We start from the raw sequence: 25,301 nt of genomic DNA, 5'->3' as shown, positions 1-25,301 counted from the left end.
TCCTCATCTCCAGTATGTAAAATTGCACCAGGCCTCTTATTTACCAAAGACAAATTCCCAGTATAAGTCTTTCCACAGCACTGCCTTCTCTGAAGAGTGCCCAGGCTACGGGGTCTCTGTGGACCACACATGGGCCCTGTGGCCCTTGTCCTTACAATATGATTGCTATCCAACTATAGATTACTTTAATCCAGCCCTGTTGTTTATATCAGAGATTGGCAATCTATGGCCTAAGAACCAAATCTAGACCACCATGTTTTATGCAAGTAAAGTATCTTTGGAATGTAGTCACATCCGTTCATTCATGCATTGTCTATGGTCTCTTTCATACTATAGTGGCAAAGTAAGTAGGTGCCACAGAGACCACATAACCCACAAAAGATAAAATATTTACAATTTGGCCCTTTATAGAAAGCTTGCTTACCCTAGACCACTACTACATTTGACTCACTCAGACCACATCCTCTGATTTTAGTTTCGTTTTGTGCCTCCAAGTCTGTCTCAAGATCTAGTTCTGATCAGCTCAGCTTTGGAATTCTTACCCCATCTTCTCTGACTTCTTTTCTGTCCCTGGGACGTGTCCTCTGAGACATCTCCTGACCCTTCTACAACCCACCTGGCTCTTCACTTCAACTGCAATGCAATGCACACCCATTAGACCATGAGAACTTCCACCCATCCAGGCCTGATCCAGTCTGGCTTCTACTCCTCAACTTTGACCCACAAAGCTTATTTCTTTTCGATTCACCTGTTCTCTCAAATATGGCCTCTGACAGATGTACTGAATGTTAATGAATTAGGTCTCTAAATTAACATATATAAATGTAGAAAAACATTGTCTTGCCTAACCTTCCCTCAACATAGAGAATTTTTGTTCTTCGAAACAACGGCCAGGCTTCAAGAAGTTGATTTACTTTTCCAAAGAAGAAATAGCAGATTAAATCTCTTTAACTTGTAGAATTCCTCTAATAAGAGTAAATTTAGAGGTAGTCAGGGAATTTTGTCTAAAAAGAAGCTGTCTTTATCCAAGTTCACCTGTGGCTCCCTCATTCTTCATGGTGTTCAAGTTACTGCCATATTTCCACAAATCATTGTGTTTTTATATCAGAGAGAAATATGTTGAGGTTTATAAGTGGGAAACTGTTATTCATAGAGTCATTCATTTTGGTTAGGTTTGAGTTCTGTTCTTAGCTAAAAAAATATCCGTTTGGGTTAAAGTCACCTTAGTTTACTTTGTATATTATTGCCTGTAGTAAAAGACAATATGCTTGGATTTCATAAGTCTCTGGGAGCTATATAGAAACTACCTTGCATTGCTTGGTGGGGGTTCTGAACTCAGCCAAAATTTTTTTTTTTTTTTTAATTGATAAGTTTTAGAAGTGAAAAAACCCAGGAGTCTTACTTAGGCTAATAAATGATTATCATGACTTACAAATACAATGCTGATGAATGAATTTTCTAAGAGCCATTCCTGTATCCCTCTCTTTAGACATGACATTTAGTCCCAGACAACAATTTACTTAAAAGTTTCACCAAAAACATAGAGGAACAAAAGAAAGAGCATAAAAGGACTTTCATATTTGAATTTATCTTTTTTACGAGTTATCACCAGTTTGTACAATAGCTACTCTGTTTGCCTATAGAGTTGCTAACAGTATCTCATTCATTATTTATAAAAGTACATTAGAATCCTTTGAGTGAGGAAGATGCTACAGAGAACCAATTCTCCTCTTCTTGTTGTGTTAATCCTGGATTAAAATTAATGAATTTTATAGAAGAAAGAAAATGAAATAATACATAAAGCATATTAGGCAAATACAATGGAATTCAGAAAATTAATGTTTAATACATTTCACTTTGTAACTTCTTGGTTGAGTCTGATGTGATGTCCACTTTTATTCTGATATTTCTATAGACCTTGTGGTAAAATATTATTACAGTATATGGTCTATCGTCACTAACCTAGCAATGGTGAAGCTGTCCAGAAGAGAAATATGGATTTAACCACAACAGTGAATCAAACAGCCTCAAGCCATCATGTGTACACTTTATTCCTATAATATCCATGTTCTGCACTTTCCCACCTGACAATTTCATGTTCAAGTTATTAGGATAGGAAGTTATTTTACAGTTTTAGACCCATGACATAAGAAACAAAATCTAAGCCCACAAAGTCTTGCTTGAATAAGCATTTGAAGGAAATATTGTTAAATATAAATAAGGCAGAAAGCATAGGCAAAAACCAAAATAAGAGATTTCACCTAGCATGTGATTTCCATAGTACTTTTTATGGGAAACATGTACTGCTTGTATGGCTTAGGGTAAAATGGATTTGCCACTTTAGACATCATTTCTTGTCATCTGTAATGTGAGGGATGGATGAGAAGAGGGATGTGATCAGAATATACAGCACTATTATGATAATTAGACAAAGTTGTCTCTCTCTGGATAGATGCAAATCTTAAGAACCCGTCTTGATTCAAATTAGAAGAAGTTATGTCTTATGCTAGGCTGACAGACCCTAGATCAGATTAAAAGACTTGGTCAACAGAGTGGAAATTTGATTTTATCCTTCACTCTCCCCTTTAGCTGGATACTCCTGTGCAATTAACGACCTCAGAAAAATGTATGGTTGGGGGAGACCTTCAAGATGGCAGAGCAGTAAGACGTGGAGATCATCTTCCTCCCCACAAATACAACAGAAATACATCTACATGTGGAACAACTCCTACAGAACACCTACTGAGCGCTGGCAGAAGACCTCAGACCTCCCAAAAGGCAAGAAACTCCCCACGTACCTGGGTAGGGCAAAAGAAAAAACAGAGACAAAAATAGGGACAGGACCTGCCCCACGGGGAGGGAGCTGTGAAGGAGAAAAAGTTTCCACACCCTTGGAAGCCCCTTCACTGGCGGAGACGGGGGGTGGGCTGGGGGAAACTTCAGAGCCACGGAGGAGAGCTCAGCAACAGGGGTGCGGAGGGCAAAGCGGAGAGATTCCCGCACAGAGGATCAGTGCCGACCGGCACTCACCAGCCCGAGAGGCTTATTTGCTCACCCAGGGCGGGGCGGTTGGGGGTGCTGGGAGTAGAGGTTCAGGCTTTGGAGGTCAGTTCCCAGGGAGAGGACTGGTGTTGGCTGCGTGAACACAGCCTGAAGAGGGCTAGTGCACCAGAGCTAGCCGGGAGGGAGTCCGGGAAAAAGTCTGGAGCTGCCTAACAGACAACAGAACATTGTTTCAGGGTGCACGAGCAGAGGGGATTCAGAGCACCGCCTAAATGAGCTCCAGAGACAGGCATGAGCCACCGCTATCAGTGTGAACCAGAGACGGGCATGAGACGCTAAGGCTGCTGCTGCAGCCACCAAGAAGCCAGTGTGCAAGCACAGGTCAGTATCCATACCTCCCCTCCCAAGAGACTGTGCAGCCTGCCACTGCCAGGGTCCCGTGATACAGGGACAACTTCCTTGGGAGAACACACAGTGCGACTCAGGTTGTTGCAACGTCACGCAGGTCTCTACCACCGCAGCCTCGCCCTGCATTCCGTACCCCTCGCTCCCCCAAGCCTGAGTGAGCCAGAGCCCCCTAATCAACTGCTACTTTAACCCCGTCTTGTCTGAGCAAAGAACAGATGCCCTCTGGTGACCTACAGGCAGGGCCAAATCCAAATCTGAACCCCAGGAGCTGTGCAAACAAAGAAGAGAAAGGGAAATTTCTCCCAGCAGCCTCAGGAGCAGCAGATTAAATCTCCACAATTAACTTGATGTACCCTGCATCTCTGGAAAATCCGAATAGACAACAAATCATCCCAAAACTGAGGCAGTGGACTTTGGGAGCAACTGTAGACTTGCAGTTTGCTTTCTGCATCTAATTTGTTTCTGGTTTTTTGTTTATCTTAGTTTAGTATTTAGAGTCTATTATTGGTAGATTTGTTTATTGATGTGGTTGCTCTCTTCCTTTTTTTTTAATATACAGATATATATATATATTTTTTTTTCCTTTTTCTCTTTCTGTGAGTGCGTATGTGTATGCTTCTTTGTGTGAGTGTGTAATATATAGCTTTGCTTTTACCATTTGTCCTAGGGTTCTATCTATCCATTTTTTTTTTTAAATAGGATTTATTGCTTGTTCTAATTGGTGGGTTTGTTTTTTGGTTTGGTTGGTATCTTCTTTCTTTCTTTCTTTTTTTCTAATACTTAAAAATTTTTTTAAAATTTTTTATTTTAATAACTTTATTTTATTTATTTATTTATTTTCTTTCTTTCTTTCTTTTTTTCTCCCTTTTCTTCTGAGCCTTATGACTGACAGGGTCTTGGTTCTCTGGCCGGGTGTCAGGCCTGTGACTCTAAGGTGGGAGGGCCGAATTCAGGACATTGGTCCACCAGAGACCTCCCAGCTCCACATAATATCAAACAGTGAAGGCTCTTCTAGAGATTTCCATCTCAACACTAAGACCCAGCTCCACTCAATGAACAGCAAACTACCATGCTGGACAGCCTATGCCAAACAACTAGCAAGACAGGATCACAACTCCACCCTTTAGCAGAGAGGCTGCCTAAAATAATAATAAGGTCAGAGAAACCCCAAAACACAACACCAGACATGGTCCTGCCCACTAGAAAGACAAGATCCAGCCTCATCCACCAGAACACAGGCACCAGTCCCCTCCACCAGGAAGCCTACACAACCCAGTGAACCAAACTTAGACACTGGGGGCAGACACCAAAAACAACAGGAACTATGAACTTGCAACCTGTGAAAAGGAGTCCCCCCAGCACAATAAGTTAAGCAAAATGAGAAGACAGAGAGACACACAGCAGAAGAAGAAGCAAGATAAAAACCCACCAGACCAAACAAGTGAAGAGGAAATAGGCAGTCTACCTGAAAAAGAATTCAGAGTAATGATAGTAAAGATGATCAAAAATCTTGGAAATTGATTGGAGAAAATACAAGAAAAGGAACTAGAAGACCTAAAGAACCAAAAAAAAAAAAACTATGATGAACAACACAATAAATGAAATTAAAAATTCTCTAGAAGGAATCAATAGCAGAATAACAGAGGCATAAGAACAGATAAGTGACCTGGAAGGCAAAATAGTGGAAATAACTACTACAGAGCAGAATAAAGAAAAAAGTATGAAAAGAACTGAGGACATGTCAGAGACCTCTGGGACAACATTAAACACACCAACTTTTGAATTATAGGGTTCCCAGAAGAAGAAGAGAAAAAGAAAGGGATGGAGAAAATATTTGAAGCGATTATAGTTGAAAACATCCCTAATATGGAATGGGAAATAGTTTATTTAGTTCAGGAAGTGCAAACATTCCCATAGAAGATAATTCCAAGGAGAAACAGGCCAAGACACATATTAATCAAACTATGAAAAATTAAATACAAAGAAAAGGTATTGAAAGCAGCAATGGAAAAACAACAAATAACATACAACAGAATCCCCATAAGGTTAACAAGTGATCTTTCAGCAGAAACTCTGCAAGCCAAAAGGGAGTGGCAGGACATATTTAAAGTGATGAAAGGGAAACACCTACAACCAAGATTACTCTACACAGCAAGGATCTCATTCAGATTCAACAGAGAAATGAAAACCTTTACAGACAACCAAAAGCTAAGAAAATTCAGCACCACAAAACCAGCTTTCTAGCAAATGCTAAAGGAACTTCTCTAGGCAAGGAAACACAAGAGAAGGAAAAGGCCTACAATAACAAACCCAAAACAATTCAGAAAATGGTAATAGGAACATACATATCGATAACTGCCTTAAATGTAAATGGAGTAAATCCTCCAACCAAAAGGCGTAGATTGGCTGAATGGATACAAAAATAAGACCCGTATAAATGCTGTATACAAGAGACCAACTTCAGACCTAGGGACACATCCAGAGTGAAAGTGAAGGGATGGAAAAAGTTATTCTGTGCAAATGGAAATCAAAAGAAAGCTGGCATAGCAATTCTCATATCAGGTGAAATAGACTTTAAAATAAAGACTATTACAAGAGACAAAAAAAGGGCACTACATAATGATAAAGGGATCAATCTAAGAAGAAGATATAACAATTGTAAATATTTATGCACCCAACATAACAGCACCTCGATACATGAGGCAAATGCTAACGGCCATAAAAGGGGAAATAGACAGTAACATAATCATGGTAGGGGACTTTAACACCCCATTTTAACAATGGACAGATCGTCCAAAATGAAAATAAATAAGTAAACGAAGATTTAAATGATACATTAAACAAGATAGACTTAACTGTTATTTATAGGACATTCCATCCAAAAACAACAGAATACACATTTTTCTCAAATGCTCATGGAACATTCTCGAGGAGAGATCATATCTTGGGTCACAAATCAAGAGTTGGTAAATTTAAGAAACTGAAATCATATCAAGAATCTTTTTCAACCACAACTCTGTGAGACTAGATATCAATTAAAGGCAAAAATCTGTAAAAAATACAAACATATGGAGACTAAAAATACACTACTTAATAACCAAGAGATCAGTGAAGAAATCAAAGAGGAAATCAAAAAATACCAAGAAACAAATGGCAATGAAAACAGGACAACCCAAAACTTATGAGATGCAGCAAAATCAGTTCTAAGAGGGAAGGTTATAGCAAAACAATCCTAGCTCAAGAAACAAGAAACATCTCAAATGAACAACCTAAACTTACCCCTAAAGCAGTTAGAGAAAGAAGAACAAAAAAACCCCAAAGTTAGCTGAAGGAAACAAATCATAAAGACCAGATCAGAAATAAATGAATAAGAAATGAAAGAAACAACAGCAAAGATCAATAAAACTAAAAGCTGGTTCTTTGAGAAGATAAACAAAATTGATAAACCATTACCCAGACTCATCAAGAAAAAAAGGAAGAAGACTTAAATCAATAGAATTAGAAATGAAAAAGGAGAAGTAACAACTGACACTGCAGAAATACAAAGGATCATGAGAGATTACTTCAAGCTACTATATGACAGTAAAATGAACATCCTGGAAGAAATAGACAAATTCTTAGAAAAGCACAACCTTGTGAGACTGAACCAGGAAGAAATAGAAAATATAAACAGACCAATCACAAGCACTGAAGTTGAGACTGTGATTTAAAATCTTCCAACAAACAAAACCCCCAGGGCTTTGTTGGTGGCGCAGTGGTTGAGAGTTCACCTGCCGATGCAGGGGACACGGGTTCGTGCCCCGGTCCAGGAAGATCCCACATGCCACAGAGCAGCTGGGCCCGTGAGCCATGGCTGCTGAGCCTGCCCATCTGGAGCCAGTGGAGAGGACACAACAGTGAGAGGGCTGCGTACCGAAAAAAAAAAAAAAACAGGACCACATGGCTTCACAGGTGAATTCTATCAAACATTCAGAAAAGAGATAACACCTATCCTTCTCAAACTCTTCCAAAATATAGCAGAGGGAGGAACACTCCCAAACTCATTCTACGAGGTCACCATCACCCTGATACCAAAGCCAAACAAAGATGTCACAAAGAAAGAAAACTACAGGCCAATATCACTGATGAACATAGATGCAAACATCCTCAACAAAATACTAGCAAACAGAATCCAGCAGCACACTAAAAGGATCATACACCATGATCAAGTGGGGTTTATCCCAGGAATGCAAGGATTCGTCACTATATTCAAATCAATCAATGTGATACACCATATTAACAAATTTAAGGATAAAAACCATATGATAATCTCAATAGATGCAGAAAAAGCTTTTGACAAAATTCAACACCGACTTATGATAAAAACCCTCCAGAAAGTAGGCAGAGAGGGAACCTACCTCAACATAATAAAGACCATGTATGACAAACCCACTGCCATCATTCTCAATAGTGAAAAATTGAAAGCATTCCTCCTAAGATCAGGAAAAGACAAGATTGCCCACTCACCACTATTATTCAACATAATTCTGGAAGTTTTAGCCATGGCAATCAGAGAAGAAAAATAAATAAAAGGAATCCAAATTGGAAAAGAATTAAAACTGTCACTGTTTGCAGATGACATGATACTATACATACAGAATCCTAATGATGCTACCAGAAAACTACTAGAGCTAATCAATGAACTCGGTAAAATAGCAGGATACAAAATTAATTCACAGAAATATTACATTCCTATACACTAATGATGAAAAAATCTGAAAAAGAAATTAAGGAAACACTCCCATTTACCACTGCAAGAAAAATAATAAAATACCTAGGAATAAACCTACCTAAGGAGACAAAAGACCTGTATGCAGAAAACTATAAAACACAGATGAAAGAAATTAAAGATGATACAAATAGATGGAGAGATATACCATGTTCTTGGATTGGATGAATCAACATTGTGAAAATGACTATACCACCCAAAGCAATCTACAGATTCAACACAATTCCTATGAAATTACCACTGGCATTTTTCACAGAACTAGAACAAAAAAATTCACAATTTGTATGGAAACACAAAAGACCCCAAATAGCCAAAGCAATCTTAAGAAAGAAAAACGGAGCTGGAGGAATCAGGCTCCCTGACTTCAGACTATAATACAAAGCTACAGTAATCAAGACAGTATGGCACTGGCACAAAAACAGAAATATTGATCAATGGAACAGGATAAAAAGCCCAGAGATAAACCCACACACATTTGGTCACCTTATTTTTGATAAAGGAGGCAAGAATATACAATGGAGAAAGGACAGCCTCTTCAATAAGTGGTGCTGGGAAAACTTGACAGCTACATGTAAAAGAATGAAATTAGAACATTACCTAACACCATACACAAAAATAAACTCAAACTGGATTAAAGACCTAAAAGTAAAGTCAGACAATATAAAACTCTTAGAGGAAAACATAGGCAGAACACTCTATGGCATACATCACACCAAGATCCTTTTTGATCCACCTCCTAGATAAATGGAAATAAAAACAAAAATAAACAAATGAGACTTAATGAAACTTAAAAACTTTTGCACAGCAAAGGAAACCATAAACAAGATGAAAAGAAAATGCTCAGAATGGGAGAAAATATTTCCAAATGAAGCAACTGATAAAGCATTAATCTCCAATATTTACAAGCAGCTCATTCAGCTCAATATCAAAAAAACAAACAAGCCAATCCAAAAATGGGCAGAATACCTAAATAGACATTTCTCCAAAGATATACATATCACTAACAAACACATGAAAGGATGCTCAACATCACTAATCATTAGAGAACTGCAAAATAAAACTACAATGAGGTATCACCTCACACCAGTCAGAATATCCATCATCAAAATATGTACAAACAGGGTTTCCCTGGTTGTGCAGTGGTTTAAAGTCCACCTGCCGATGCAGAGGACATGGGTTCGTAACCCGGTCTGGGAAGATCCCACATGCCACGGAGCGGCTGGGGCCGCGAGCCATGGCTGCTGAGCCTGCACGTCTAGAGCTTGTGCTCCACAACAGGAGAGGCCACAACAGTGAGAGGCCTGCATATCCCCACCCCCTCAAAAAATAATCTACAAACAATAAATGCTGGAGAGGGTGTGGAGAAAAGGGAACCCTCTTGCACTGTTGGTGGGAATGTAAATTGATAAAGCCACTATGGAGAACAGTATGGAGGTTCCTTAAAAAACTAAAAATAGAACTACCATACGACCCAGCAATCCCAGTACTGGGCATATACCCTGAGAAAACCATAACTGAAAAAGAGTCATGTACTACAATGTTCATTGCAGCTCTATTTACAATGTCCAGGACATGGAAGCAACCTACATGTCCATCAACAGGTGAAAGGATAAAGAAGATGTGGCATCTCACCGAGTAGTGAGGTGGATGGACCTAGAGTCTGTCATACAGGGTGAAGTAAGTCAGAAAGAGAAATCAAATACCGTATGCTAACACATATATATGGAGTCTAAATATATATATATATATATATATATATATATATATATATATATATGTTTCTGAAGAACCTAGGGGCAGGATAGGAATAAAGATGCAGACACAGAGAATGAACTTGAGAACACGGGGAGGGGGAAGGGTAAGCTGGGACAAAGTGAGAGAGTGGCATGGTTTATATATACTATCAAATGTAAAATAGCTAGTGGGAAGCAGCCACATAGCACAGGAAGGTCAGTTTGGTGCTTTTTGACCACCTAGAGGGGTGAGATAGGGCTGGTGGGAGGGAGACGCAAGAGTGAGGAGATATGAGGATATATGTATATTTATGGCTGATTCACTTTGTTATAAAGCAGAAACTAACACATCATTTTAGAGCAATTATACTCCATAAAAGATGTTTAAAAAAATAAACATGTATGGTAACCCTGGATATGAGTTAGAGAAGTAGACAGCCTCTAATTTCTTCATCTCTCTTGCCTTCCACTCTCTCTATGACTGTAGTACAGAAGCATAGTGTTCAGAACAAGAAACTTTATGACATACCAGGCATAGCAAACTGCTTAGATCCATTGACAACTTAGAGTATGTATCTCTACATGGTATAACATAACTACAATTTTGATGATCACCAAACCGTTCTGTGTAAAGGAATGGATAGAGACTGGAAATTCTTGCACAACAAAGTAATGGCTAACAGAAGTGAGACAGAAGAAACAAGACAAGAAGGTGCATCTTTTTTTCTGCATGCAAATAACAACACGGCCGATTTTAATGTAACATAAGAAAAAATTTTAACAGAACTATTCAAGTGTGGATTAAGTTAATTGCAGAAATAGCAAGCTGCAAAGAAGTGTTCAAAGTAATATTGGATGGTCACTGGTTTTGATATTTTAAAAGGAATCTATGTACTCAAAAAGGAGATCAATGTTTGTGCAAATGCTATTTAACATTATGATAAACAGAAGACTTTTAAGAGATAAAATTTCTACTCCACAACATTTTTTGAAACCTGCCATATTGCAAATTCTGTTCCATCTTCTAGGAAAATGCAGGTAAATAAGAACTATCTTTTTTTCTGAAGCTACAACAAAACGTGAAAATAAATATACACAATTAAATATACTATCAATATAAGGAACACTGTAAGTTTTTTTAATGATAAATCAAAGAAGGCTTCTTGAAGTAGGTAACATTTTATTGAATCCTAAGAGAAAACTGGGCCAGAAATCACTAAAATTTTCATAATGAGAAAGGAGCGATTGCCTGACAAAGCCAAATAGTTTCCTAGGTGGAGCCTACAATTTTATATTTACCTTGACAAGTTCACTATTTTCCAGTGACAAGTGAAAAAAAGTATTCACTATCTTACCCAATTAACTTTCATAGAACACCCTAAACAAGAATAGAGAATATAAATAATTTTCTAGTGCACCCTGGGCCATAAAGAAAACCTTAATACATTTAAAAGTATTCAAGTCACTAAAAGTTTGTCCTCTGGATACAAAGGAATAATTTAGAAATCAAAAATAGAATGACCTGTGATAAATTTCCAAATATTTGCAAATTAAATAGCATATTTTAGATAATCATGTTCAAAGAAAAAATGAAAATGATATTAAAAATTATTTTTGTCAGAATGAAAATGAAAACACAATATCAAAATTTGTAGGACACCGCTAAAGTGGTACTTGAAGGAAATGTTATATCACTAAATTCTTAGAAAAGAAGAATAGCATCAAATCAATGATCTCAGGTTTTACCTTAAGAAACTAGAGAAAGAAGAGCAAATTAACATCAAAGTAAGTGGGAGAAAGGAAACAAAGATAATTGTGAAATTAATGAAATAATTGTTTTAAAAAAACAGAGATTAAATAATAGAGAAAATCGGTGGAACCAAAAGTAGATTCTTTTAGAAGATCAGTAAAACTGATAAACTCTAGCCAGACTGGTCAAGGAAAAAAAAAAGAAAATATGTTACAATACAAGGAATGTGAGAGGTGATGATACTACAGATTCTTCAGATATTAAAAGAATAAGGAAATGTTTTTAAAAAAAAATTATTGGGGTATAGTTGATTCACAATGTTTTGTTAGTTTCAGGTGTACAGAAAAGGGAATCTGTTATACATATACATATATCCACTCTCTTTTAGATTCTTTTCCCATATAGGCCATTACAGAGTACTGAGTAGAGTTCCCTGGGCTACACAGTAGGTTCTTATTAGTTATCTATTTTATATATAGTAGTGTGTATGTGTCAATCCCAATCTTCCAATTTATCCCTCCCCCCTTTACCCCTCAGTAACCATAAGTTTATTTTCTACATCTGTAACTCTATTTCTGTTTTGTAGATAAGTTTGTTTGTAGCCTTTTTTAGATTCCACATATAAGCAATATCATATGATATTTGTCTTTCTCTGTCTGACTTGCTTCACTCAATATGACAATCTCCATGTCCATCTGTGTTGATGCAAATAGCATTATTTTGTTTTTTTTTATGGCTGAGTAATATTCCATTGTATGTATGTACCACATCCTCTTTTTTTTTAATATTTATATATTTATCTTTTGGCTGCATTTGGTCTTCATTGCTGTGCAAGGGCTTTCTCTAGTTGCGGCGAGTGGGGGCCACTCTTCATTGTGGTGCATGGGCTTCTCAGTGCGGTGGCTTCTTCTGTTGGGGAGCACAGGCTTTAGGTATGCAGGCTTCAGTAGTTGTGGCACACAAGCTCAGTAGTTGTGGTGCATGGACTTAGTTGCTCCACGGCATGTAGGATCTTCCTGGACCAGGACTCAAACCTGTATTCCCTGCATTGGCAGGTGGATTCTTAACCACTGCGCCACCAGGGAAGCCCCACATCTTCTTTGTTCATTCCTCTGTTGATGGACATTTAGTTTGTTTCCATGTCTTGGCTATTGTAAATAGTGCTGCAATGAACATTGGTGTGCCTATATCTTTTTGAATTATGGTTTTCTCCAGATATATGCCCAAGAGTGGGATTGCTGGATCATATTGTAGCTCTATTTTTATTGTTTTAAGGAACTTCCCTACTGTTCTCCATAGTGGCTGCACCAGTTTGCATTCCCACCAAGGGTGTAGGAGGGTTCCCTTCTCTCCACACCCTCTCCAGCATTTATTGTCTATAGATTTTTTGATGAAGGTCATTCTGACCGGTGAGAGGTGATACATCATTGTAGTTTTCAATTGCATTTCTCTAATAATTAGTGATGTTGAGCAACTTTTCTTGTGCTTTTTTAACCATCTGTATGTTTTCTTTGGAGAAATGTCTATTTAGATCTTCTGCCCATTTTTTGATTGGGTTGTTTGTTTTTTTGATATTTAGCTGCATGAGCTATTTGTGTGTTTGGAAATTAATCCCTTGTCAGTTGCTCTGTTTGCAAATATTTTCTCCCATTCTGAGGGTTGTCTTAATAAGGAAATGCTCTGAACAAATTTATTTTACCTTTTATGAAATGATCTAATCCTTTAAAGACACAAACTACTAAAGCGCACTTGAGAAGAAAGAGATAGGCGGAATAGTCCTATATCTCTTAAAGAAATTGAATTAGGAGTTAAACATCTTCCCATACAGTCTACAATTTAATATTTACTTTGGTAAACTGTTGTCCAGGGGTCTGAACTTGAGATTTACAAATTAATAAAAATAGATCTGATCACACTGTCCAAATGTTGAGAATGCCAATCTACATTAAACAACTTCTTCTGAGGCAGAATCTTGAGTCACCTTTTCCAAAATAAACTATAAAAGAAGCCATATTGATAGATTTCTTGGTGAGTATAAAATTAGAAAAGTTACTTAAAAGAATTCAAATGATGACTTCTGCACAAGAGTGCAACAGCTGACAGGAAGGTGAAAAAAATCAAGTCAGCCTAGGAAACTAGCTTCCCCTCAGGAAGATAATTCGCTGAGCATTCAAAACATTTGTGTTAGTAAGCCTTTTATTCTATACTTCCAAGGTTTATAAATATCTCTTCTGGTAATTATATTCTTTCTTTAGATATATTTGTATTTTATCAGGTTAGGACAAATTTTTCAATCTCTGCACTATTGAAATTTTCGACTGGATATTTATTTGCTATGGGGGTTGCCAAGTGCATTTTATGACATGTACCAACATCTCTGGCCTCTACCTATGAGAATAACTGTCAAGTTGTGAGAAACAAAAATGTCTATAGACATTGCTAAATGACACTTTGGTAGCAAAATTACTCCCTTTTGGGAATCACTAATTAGGGTCAAGTACTGCTGCCCTTGGAATTGGTCTATACCTTTAAGATAGGCCTTTATAGCTTTCTTTATTATCATGTGTTATGTTGATTTCAGAGTTCAAATCTCTGAGAACAATATTTTTAAAATTTTCTTATCCTTGTCCTCCATGTTTCAAAAATAAGTAAGTATTTTGCTATATAATGAATTGTTATAAGGGGCATTTCAATCAGAGAGATCAAGGTGAGCAAAAGGATATGTATAGTTGCAGAAAATTCAGACCCCCCAAAATTAGTGTGTTTAACAATCTTAAAATCTTGATTTAAATATTAACCTCTTTCATTCTGTACTAATAACTAGCAATAATTAATACTGAAGTTTAGAACATGTCAAGAAGAATATGCTCATGTAATGCTTACAAACCCTAATGACATAAGTACCATTATTATTCCCATTATGTACATGACAAAACTTAGTCGAACACATGTAGTAAGCAGCAGAACTAGTTTACAAACTCATCTTGTCTGCTTCAATAATCTGACTTGTAGACGTTGTGCTTTTACTGCTTGGGTAAACAAAGATAAATAACATAATTTATCAAGAAGCTCATAGTCTAAAAAATCTTCAATAATCCAGTTTTATTTTTGCATGTTATTTTATTCTTTTAGAATATATAACCATTAAATTTTAATTTAAAGAAACATTAATTACAAAATTGCTCTGTAGTTCATTCATTTCCTATGCCTGGGCCATAATATAACCTCTAAATATTCATGTCTTTGGAAATTTTCATTTCAAATACTTTGTTCCTGAAGTCAGTTGTATCCCCTCCTATATGTGAGAAGTAAAAGTAAACACTGCGGGGGGGCGGAAATACAGTGATGTGATTATGCCTATAGTTCAGGGACCAGATAGAATCAGCTGCCTCCAAGGAAGAGGCATTGCCTGGGAAAATTATTGACTTAGAAAATTATTTGCCAAAGCCTTAAAGGAATGTGTTAGGTATACTGGAAAGCAATAGCAGAATGTATAACTCTGTATACAGATGGTTTTCTATTATTTTGTTATTGTTGTTAAAGATAAGGCATCTTTGTGTTTTCTTTTTTTTTTTTTTTTTTGCAGTATGCGGGCTTCTCACTGTTGTGGCCTCTCCCGTTGCGGACCACAGGCTCCGGACGCGCAGGTTCAGCGGCCATGGCTCACAGGCCCAGCCGCTCTGCGGCATGTGGGATCTTCCCCGACCGGGGCACGAACCCATGTCCCCTGCATCGGCAGGCGGACTCTCAACCACTGCGCCACCAGGGAAGCCCTGTGTTTTCTTTTGCATTATTTTGTGAGACAGGTGGGCTGAAATAGAAAAGCCTTAAAAAAAAAGAAAATCACATTGATGTGAACGTGTTTTCATCACCTTAAAATATCTGTTGTTTACAATTGAATCATACAAGATAAACAAAGAAAGACATTCAGCTGAAACAAGTAAGCTCAGGTCCTCTGTTCAATGAGAGAAAGACTATCTGTTCATACAGTCAAAAGATTTTTTGATTCGCAGACTCCTTTCAAATGTTTGGATTTGCATCTTCAATTATGTGCTGGGCTCACTAAGTATCAGCCTCTGTCATTTCATCCTCTATCGTACTTGATGACAGTCCTGGTAAATAGAAAGTAATGATTCAAAGAAAAAGGTCATATTTGCTTAAAAACAAAAAGAAAGAAAGATAAAGGATAGTATTCTTTGAAGAGAAACTTTCTATTTTACCAAGCTGCAGGTCCACAAAAACTCTGGCAGATTTTCTTTCAGAAAAGGGCATGGAGGAATGTGACTAATATCAAAATTAAAGAGGTGTGTGTGTGTGTGTGTGTGTGTGTGTGTGTGTGTGTGTGTGTGTGTGTGTGTGTGTGTGTGTGTGTGTGTGTATGTGTGTGTGTGTGTGTGTGTGTGTGTATGTTTTATACCTTTCCTCCAAAAATGTTTGAAGAGCCTACCAAAGGAATTCTATCAGATTTGATGGCCATAGACCAGTACGAATACTCTTGTCCATAGAATCCTTTGGAGAAGACAGAACCTCTTTACTTCACTGCTGCCGCTGTAATAATTTTCATTTAATTAGCATTTAAAACTTTTCCCCTATCTCAGAGTAATATTAGTAATAGCTAAAAAAGAGGCCAAGTTATGACCCTTTCCCAAGATTCTCTAGTGTTTAATATGTAAAACCCACGTGAAATATTCATTTAAAATACAGCTTCTTGAGTCTCATCTGAGAGGATTTGAGTAAGTAGGTCCAGGATGAGGTCCAAGAGTCTGCATTTTATAAGCCACTCAGTTGTTGAGTTGATGTGGTCCCAGAACACAGTTTGAAAAACATTTGTTGAGAGAGCCCAGCAATATGATATAAGATGTAAAAACTTTCAATCATTGAGGAAGTAATTATTCCTTAGGTCATAATGAAAGAAAAACATTTAATATTTCTAAAAATAAATTTCAAATAAAAGAGAACTTATTCTGAAGGCCTTTAGGTCTAGAAAATCCTACTGTGGCTCATGTGAGACCTACAATCTCCTCTGCAGCAACATTCAAGAAAACGTCAGCCACCAGATGGGGGACTCAACCAACAGATCAAAGACAAGTGTCATCATGAAATCACAACACATCCAGCAGTAAGTTATTATCTTTTGTAAAAAACATAGTAAGAGCAATCAAGGCAGTCAGAACAAAACCTTGATTTTAACATCCCCAGTCTGAACTTCTTGCTTCTCCCACAGCCCTTCAATAACAACAACAAAGGCCTCAGAAATCATCTGAATGAAAATGATAGAGTACAGATTTACTTTCCACTTTCTTTTCAATGCAAACCATTTTTGAGTCCGTCATCTTAGCTCTTGTCTTGCTGGTTTTTAGACTTGTCTAAAACGATCTGAGGAAAATAAGGTATATTGCACTGTTTGTATAAGTGGAGTTGGTATATGTATTTTTTAATGGGTTATGTTTGTGACAAGAGCTTTCCTTTACCATTTGATGATTTTAAGACATTTCCTTAACTGACAGACAAGTAGTTCCAGTGCAATCAGCTATGTAAAAGAACACAGGAGGATGGTATACTTCTGCAACAGGTCTTATACAAAACCTCCCAAAGCACTCTATAACAGCCTAAACTATATTATCCCTGAAAGAAATTGTGAGGTTGAAGAAGCAGCATTGCATAGTGGTTAAGGGCATAGATTCTACGACTGAGCTGTGGAATGGAATTCTTGTCACTAGATGTGTCCCTGGTCAAATCACTTAACTTCCATGTGGAGCATAACAGTAGTACTTATTTTTTGGATTGTTAGGAGGGTTACATGAACTAATACATGTTAAAGTCTTAAAACAATGGCTGGCACATGGCAAGCACTGTTTTATTTATTTAGTAGCACTTAAATAGTGCTATATGTACCATAGATGAAGAAAAATAGGAGATGACTAGGGAAAATTATAATATGTTAAATATAATTAAACATATTAAACAGTTTTATCTACCAAACACAATGATTATATCATAGCAAATTCCAAATGGAAAAAGAGAAGAGAAATGTTTCAGTATTTAGAGTCTCTAACTCCAAATAACTAGTATTTGGGCTGAGACAAAACGCATGAATAATATAAAGATGAATACAAAATTTAAATATTTAATCAGGCATTTAAGATATTGAGAGAAAGGCATCTAATGGGGCTTAAATAAAGACAAAAGGAGTAGTTTTAAGTGCCCAGCTAACAGAACGGAGCAACTATCTCTAGCACACATTTTGTGCAATGCCTGCTGTTCTCTGAGTCAGCCTCAGATCCTATCAAAAGGCATGTAACAGGCCCAGTGTCAAATAGTACATGGCACCTTTTCCTGAGGCAACATACTGACAAGCTCCATGTCAGTTTACTACAGTCTAGGGGAGTAGTGAGAAAGGGGATACTTATCAAAGAGTAATCAGCCTCAATGAGGTCAAGAGGCAGGTAAGAATGAATAGGAAAGGAGGCAAATGTCACTTCCCACCCTCAACAGAATGCATTTAAATGGTTTTCCTTATGGTTATTTCTAACTAGGGATCTGGAAGAGGTTGAATAAGACAGGAGTCTCTCCTTGTGCTTGATATAAGAGTACAGATGGTTCATTTGTAGAGATGAGAAAAAGACCACAGCACACCATTTCATCAAGTTCAGTTGACTTCACTCCTGAATCTGCAAAATTTCAGTTGAAACCTTGTGAGACCCAAGTTTCTTGTGAGATTTCTGTGCTTTCAGATTCCATCCAAGTGGAAAATGAACAGGCTCACTCTCGGCAGCACACTGCTTCTACTCAGGGTAAATCAAGGCCATCTGGGGGTGAGGTAAGATGACCCGCCAGTCCCAGCATACTTTCTCCAATTTTACACACTGTAAGTTCCAAGGAAAATCTGCCTCTCCAATAATGAAGCTCTTGCTCCCTTTATTTTGCTAGCAATACCTTCATATCCCTTGTTCTACATTGACACCCATCATTAATCCCCTCTGTTCTTGAAGAAACATTTACTGTGGAGTGACCGAGAAAGAAGGGCAGCACATGTAAGAGACATAGAAAGAGCACAGGTATCACAAGGAGCGAAATTTCTGGGTTAAAGGATTGGAACAAATGATACTGGATGTGGTAAAAGCACTACCCTGAATCAATATTCAGTGTGAGGTACATAAAAGAAACACTTCTCTTTAAACAATGATTGTAATATGCATCTTCTTTCATTTCCTTTCTTCATCAATACTTATTTCCTCAAAAATTGCTGTTGCAACATAACCACTAAATTTTCTCACATTTTCTTCCTTCACCTTCCTTCACCTTCAGGTTTTCAAAGGACACTGTAGCTGCAAGACCTGTCTAGTCACTTCACCTCCTAGCACAGAGCGTCCGTTTGTAATGACGCACATGAAATACACACATTGGAACAGTAGTGGTGGCTCCTTTTTGAAGAATATTGCAAACACTACTAAGTGTAAATAGCTTTGAGCTAGTGACAAGTAATTGTATCTCATATGCACATAAAAGGCCCCCCACTGTGCGGTGACTCAGATGGAAGTGAAAAGAGGAAAGAAGCTGAAGGAAAAGGAAACAGGAATGTTCAGGAATATGGAGAAAAGACACCTGTTAGGCAAGTGAGCTTCCCATGTCAAGCCCATGAATAATCTGAACATTTTCATGTCCAGGGATTTCTATTTGAAAGCCCATTCTGGGTTCCATTTTTAGTCAGTGTCCATAGTGAAAACAAGACCTTGAATAAAATCACACTTTCTTTTATTAGATAAACCAATTTGGAGAAAGAACAGCATCTGGCCATGTTGTTTTAATAGAAGAGCTCATACTATGTATCTTTAGGTATGGAATTGAATTATGTTTGTGAAGTGGTGTTAATGAAATGAATAACTTTTTCTAAGATTAAGCAATTTAATGAAGTAGGTTTAACTAGATTGGTGTTTGGTATGACCAGACCTTAGGAAAATAATGCTGGCTAATTTAGAGTTACATGTTACTTGCAAGGGGCTTTTTGTAAGATTCACTTTGGGGAATGCTTATTTAGGGAGTATATAGGCATCACATTTCACTTTTCCAAGTCTTAAATCTATTTTTCAAAAAAAGAAAAATTATGAAAAGCTATGTCCAGAAACTGGGCATCAGGGAATGTTTCTGTTCAAGTTTTAATGCACATATAGAGAGAGCCAGGTTACTAAAATGGTTACATACACAATTCAACCAACTCTACAGGTGCAAAGAAATATTTTTTTTAATGTGCATTTTACCAGGACTGCATCTTGCAATACATAGATGTAAAACCATAAAATGTTGCTTCTCCTATTTTTTATTAACAAGGTTTTGGGAAGAGAACAGGACATCAGAGGGTTGAGGAAGTCATTAATTGTAGGTGTAAAGAATGGTGGGTGGGGTAGTTAAAGATATGAGAGAGGTTTGGTTTTGTTTTTCAGTTTTTTAAGAATAATTAAATTTATTTTTAACCGATTGCATTATAAAGCTTTGCCACAGCAGACTATCATAGAAGCCAAAATATATATTGAATCAAGTAAATATATTTTTCCCATTGGACAAATAATATATAATGGATTTTCTGAAGAAAAATTGAACTTTTCTCAGCACATCTGATATGTGGCTTTTAATAAACAATATAAAAATGTTTAACTAGAGTTACCTGACCATTCTTGTATTTAAAATGGATTGTTACAAAAATTATACACTAATATTTTTATGGCAATAAGCCAGAAGAAAATTATTTGGAACTGGAACCAGCACAGCACATTGAAGATGTGTTGCTTTTTTGATAAAAGTAGGAATTGCATGCTGTAGAAGTCATTTTTTCTTTCTTTTTTCCAGAGGCCAGATGGTGTTATATTTATGTTGTTCCTTTAACATTGTGATTAAACATTTTTATTGTACTATCTCTAGCTGTTAATCAACATCTGGGTAAAATGTTAGAATCACTTTTCATCTTTCTTAAGTGCATTTGTTACTACTCAGCAGCTGGGGTAAGAGTCACAGGAAGGAAGTGGTCGCAGCCTCCTGCCTGACATGGCGGGTCTACAGAGGAAGGGAGGGAGGCGTGATCCAGGCAGAGTCTCTTTGTTCTAAACTCTCTTTGACACATTTGACCTAAATATGGTCAATTTCACAGCAAGTTCTGAAGACTGATTTAAAAGCAATTACTCTTAAAAATTAAAATAAAGCAAGAATACCTTGAATACTTTAAAATGGCTAGTGATTTTAATTGCTCAGAGTTTAATTATGACTCAGCAGCATGTGTGTTGCCTTTTTTTCTTTTCCAGTGACAGGAAACAAGACCAGGATATAAGAGAGCAGTTAAGAGACTGCAATCACCAACACAGAACAAAACTGCAGTCAAGAGTCCTGTTTACTTCTAGACTCTGACTCACTGATGACCAGTAGACAACTGCCTTGTTCTCTTTGTTTAATGTTTCATACATAAAAATAATAGCCCTGGTATAAGAAATGATACCTCTCAAATGAGTTGTGAGTGTCTTTAATTAATGCTCAAAGGGAAGTTTAATATATTTAGAAGCTAGCCGTTGTAAAAATGCAAGGTAATATGATAATGGGTTTTAATTGGCCAGGCTGAATTCTACAATTCTAATTTAATTTTTGCAGTTTTCTTCAATGCCCTTTGCTAACACTAACTGATAAGTCTATAAGATATCCTTTTATACTTGGGCTGATCCTAGAGGGAACTAAAATGAGCAAATGACTCCCTTAGCGTACAATGTTCAACCATGTGGTATAATTTCCTACTTCCAGCTCTCCAGAGTGCCTTTCACAGTACCCAAAGAAATAATTCCTTTAAATTGTTCCTCAGTGGCCTAGAAAAGTAAAATCACATAGACAGGGTAGAGCCTCTGTAAACTTATCATTTATAGCAGCAGATCTAGATTTCCAAAGTTGAAACTTGAAGTTGTGGTTAAATCAACATAGGCACTGAAGAAACATTCCCATTTCTGAAGATGCCTTTCAGTGTCACTGCTGTTTTCTACCTGTAACAGGGCTTGGTAAGAGTTCAAGCCTCCTGAAGAAGAGAGGAATTAACTATTATTTGCCCAATGGCCACAAAGGAATGCCTGAGTAGGCTCACATTATCAACCCTCCTTGAGAGGAACAAGAAAATCAGGGCAGGGCCTGAAGGTTAAATGGTCAAGTAACACTTACACATACAACCAAACAGCTTATCCTATGATGGTTTGACGTACACATCTTAAAATCAAAGGAAATGTTTTTCCTTTAAGAAACTATTTTATGAAAATAACAAGTGAAGATCTTTTCCTGCCACTTACCTTTTCAGCCTGAATTGTGACATATTTTCTCCCATGGAAGTTAAATTTTAGACAAAATAAGATAAATTATACTTTTCAAGGAGGTCCCAAAACAGAATCCAACATCCCAAATTATTTGTAAGTTCACAAAATATTTCTCCTCTTTCCTAATACCAAAAGTAAGAAACATTAATAATCTCAAGAATTATGTTACCCACATAAGGACACTAATTCTGTTGAGGTCTCAACTAATTCTTCTTTGTTGTGGATGGACCTGTGGTAGTATAAATGACAATTGTAACTGAAATTCCATTTATAGCAGTATTCTACTTAAAAACTAAAATATCCCAGTAGCTAGGTCCCCAACGAACATTATCAGTTACACAGTACTAGATAAATTCATGCCAACTTATTTATACAACAGTGTTTGTTGAGTCAACAGGCCAAAACCTTGGTGCAGTTGTAGTACAAACTTACCCCGTATCTGTTCTGTCACAAACTAGAAGATTTACAAATAGTTCCGATTAGCACACATTGTTCTGAATTGCTGCCACACTGATATTGGATCTTTGGGGTAGAAAGAGTTGAAGAGACAGATTTGGAGAGTCATTTGTGACTTGAGTGGCAAAGTATAGCACTAAGTCAAAACATCTAGAACTGTATGCAACCCAATCTGAACAAGAAACGTTTTCTTTAAAGCTGTAGCAAATTGAAAGGCATGATGCTAGAAAGTGTTTAGTGAGGAGTCAGCTTAACAATGACTATACTTTCACAGACAAATCTAGGACAACTTGCCACCATCATTATAAGACTAGTTTAAAGTTCAATTCTTTACGAGAACTAAATACAAACACACCACTTCCTCCCATTTAATTTGTCCTACCATGGTGGCAGTGATTGGACTCTTTTTCTGTTGCTCAAATGTTATTTATGAAATGACCCTGCTGTTGAATTCCAACAATTCTTTGCTTTAATCTTCTTTGCTTATTTAATCCAATACAACTGAAAAGAGTAATAGATTATTTGTAACACATTAGAAAATAAGTTTTTTTATAAATTTTAATTTACATTTCTTATTTGATTATCTTCATTGTTTAAGAAAGACAATAAATTGTGACCCTACTAACCAGAAGAAACACCTCAATGAAAAACCTAGTCAAAATTAAAGAACTTTGCTCTGTATGATCATTATTCTTGAAACTTAAAAGCTTAGAGAGAAGGAAGTGTTACAAATAAAAATTAGGTTTTCGTTTTTTGGTTGTTTGTTATTTGATATTGTCACACACTGAGACCTTTTAGGCATGCAGTTAGAGTTAGCCTGAATATAGGGGAGCAGATTTTGGTTTATTCACGAGCCCCTACCAAGTACCTGTTAATTCTTCTGGAACTGCTCTCCCTACCTCTTTATTTTTTATTTATTTATTTTTGCGGTATGCGGGCCTCTCACTGTTGTGGCCTCTCCCGTTGCAGAGCACTGGCTCCGGATGCGCAGGCTCAGCGGCCATGGCTCACAGGCCTAGCAGCTCCGCGGCATGTGGGATCTTCCCGGACCTGGGCACGAACCCGTGTTCCCTGCATCGGCAGGTGGACTCTCAACCACTGCGCCACCAGGGAAGCCCCCTACCTCTTTAATTTGTATGCAGAGATTTATTCCTCCTTCCCAGCTCATGACATCTAGTAGGGAGACCAATTAACCTTTTGCTCTGGAATAGAGAATGTGTGTCAGGCCCCAGTCAATCAGGTTATTGCATTCTACCAGTCACAGTGAATGGTCTAAGAATAACATATAATCTAAGACAGTCCAATTAAAGTGGGTATACCTTTTGGTACATATACCTAAAACCAAGCTCTATCTTTCATGCAGAGCTTCCTACAGGATGAATATGAAAGGATGTGAGGATCAGCAAGGATATTTTGACATGACAAATGGAGGAAGAGGTTGTGAATGCACCTGCACAAAGGAAACCTACTGTGATATATAGAAAGAATACCCAGGGTCTAGTAACATTGTTTGAACCCTGGATCAAGCTTTACCTGAAGCAGATTATTACTGCACTTGAGAGTTTTGAAAACCAATAAATCAGTTTGCTTTTTCATAAAATGGTTTGGCTTTTTGTCACTTTTTTGTCATTTTATAATTGATATTTAATCTTATTCATCCTTCTAACAACTGTATGGTGTAGACATTGTTATCTGCATTTACAGAAGCAAGACAATAATTTTAGTGAGATTTAGCAAGTTGCCAAGGTTATCACTTGGTAAATAGCACAGTCTAGTTTTAAAGCTATGTCTGCCTGACTATAAATCTTACCCTCTTAAACATTACAAAATAAAATGCTCCCTTAAAAGGGGCAAAAATAATGTGATTTCAAAATTGAACTCCTTACAGCTGAACTGTCACTTTTTTTTTACTGGCTTCAAGTTTATGGAAAAATAATCCTGTAAGACTGCAATAAATATAATTCAATAATAAAGTCATGAAACTTAGAAACAGTTTGTACAAAGATATGTCATATGATTCAGTTGTGTTTTATATAATTTATACTTGTTGTAATTGTATAACCTTCCTCCCAATAGTAGAATGAATCCTAAACTGACACTTTCCTTTCCCCTCCCCCTCACTCATTCTGGACTGGATATGACTCATTCTGTTGATCTTAGCTTCATCATAATCTTCCTAAGGAAAACTTGTTTTGATTAATATTTAAAGTACCATGGGGATTGTTTCCTGTTTTTCTTAAGCTGTCTGCCCCCTTGCCATTCTCTCACAGATGATTTGTTAGGCATGCAGGTTTGTATTGTTTCTGATACTACAAGAAAAACAAATAGAGCAGTGTTTTTCAGACTGTTATACCCAGGAAGCTGCAGAGAGGAATGGATGTTACATATTGAGTTTCTGAGGACAAGTTCATATTTTTTTCCAAAAAGTTCCCTGCTTCTTTCTAAAACATTTGAAATTCCTAACTAAAAATTTACTTTAGAATCATGTCACCTTTATGCATGGGATGATTTGCATTTTCTCTGTCCCTCAGATATTAGGGTAGTAAGAAAACCAGAAAACTAAACAGTGCATACTTTCCTATGTGACTTTGAGTAAACAACTTATCTGATTCTTAGTTTTATTCATCTGTAAATTGGAGATAATAACAGAGTGCTGTATGATAAGTTCTACAATATGGATGTGATGATGATGCTAAGGGGGAATATTTAATCCCCATCTCAGGAGGAGAAGAAAGATTTTTGAATTGATATGATAGCTCTATGAACTTTACAAGTCAAGTATAACTTTAGCTGAAAGAGAGGTAAAGGGGAAAGAGAAGAACTGCTTCATGTTGAGTGTACCGAGTGCA

This window comes from Lipotes vexillifer, unplaced genomic scaffold, assembly GCF_000442215.2.
Source record: "Lipotes vexillifer unplaced genomic scaffold, Lipotes_vexillifer_v1.1 scaffold280, whole genome shotgun sequence".
NCBI lineage: Eukaryota > Metazoa > Chordata > Mammalia > Artiodactyla > Lipotidae > Lipotes > Lipotes vexillifer.
This window is presented reverse-complemented; position numbering follows the sequence as displayed.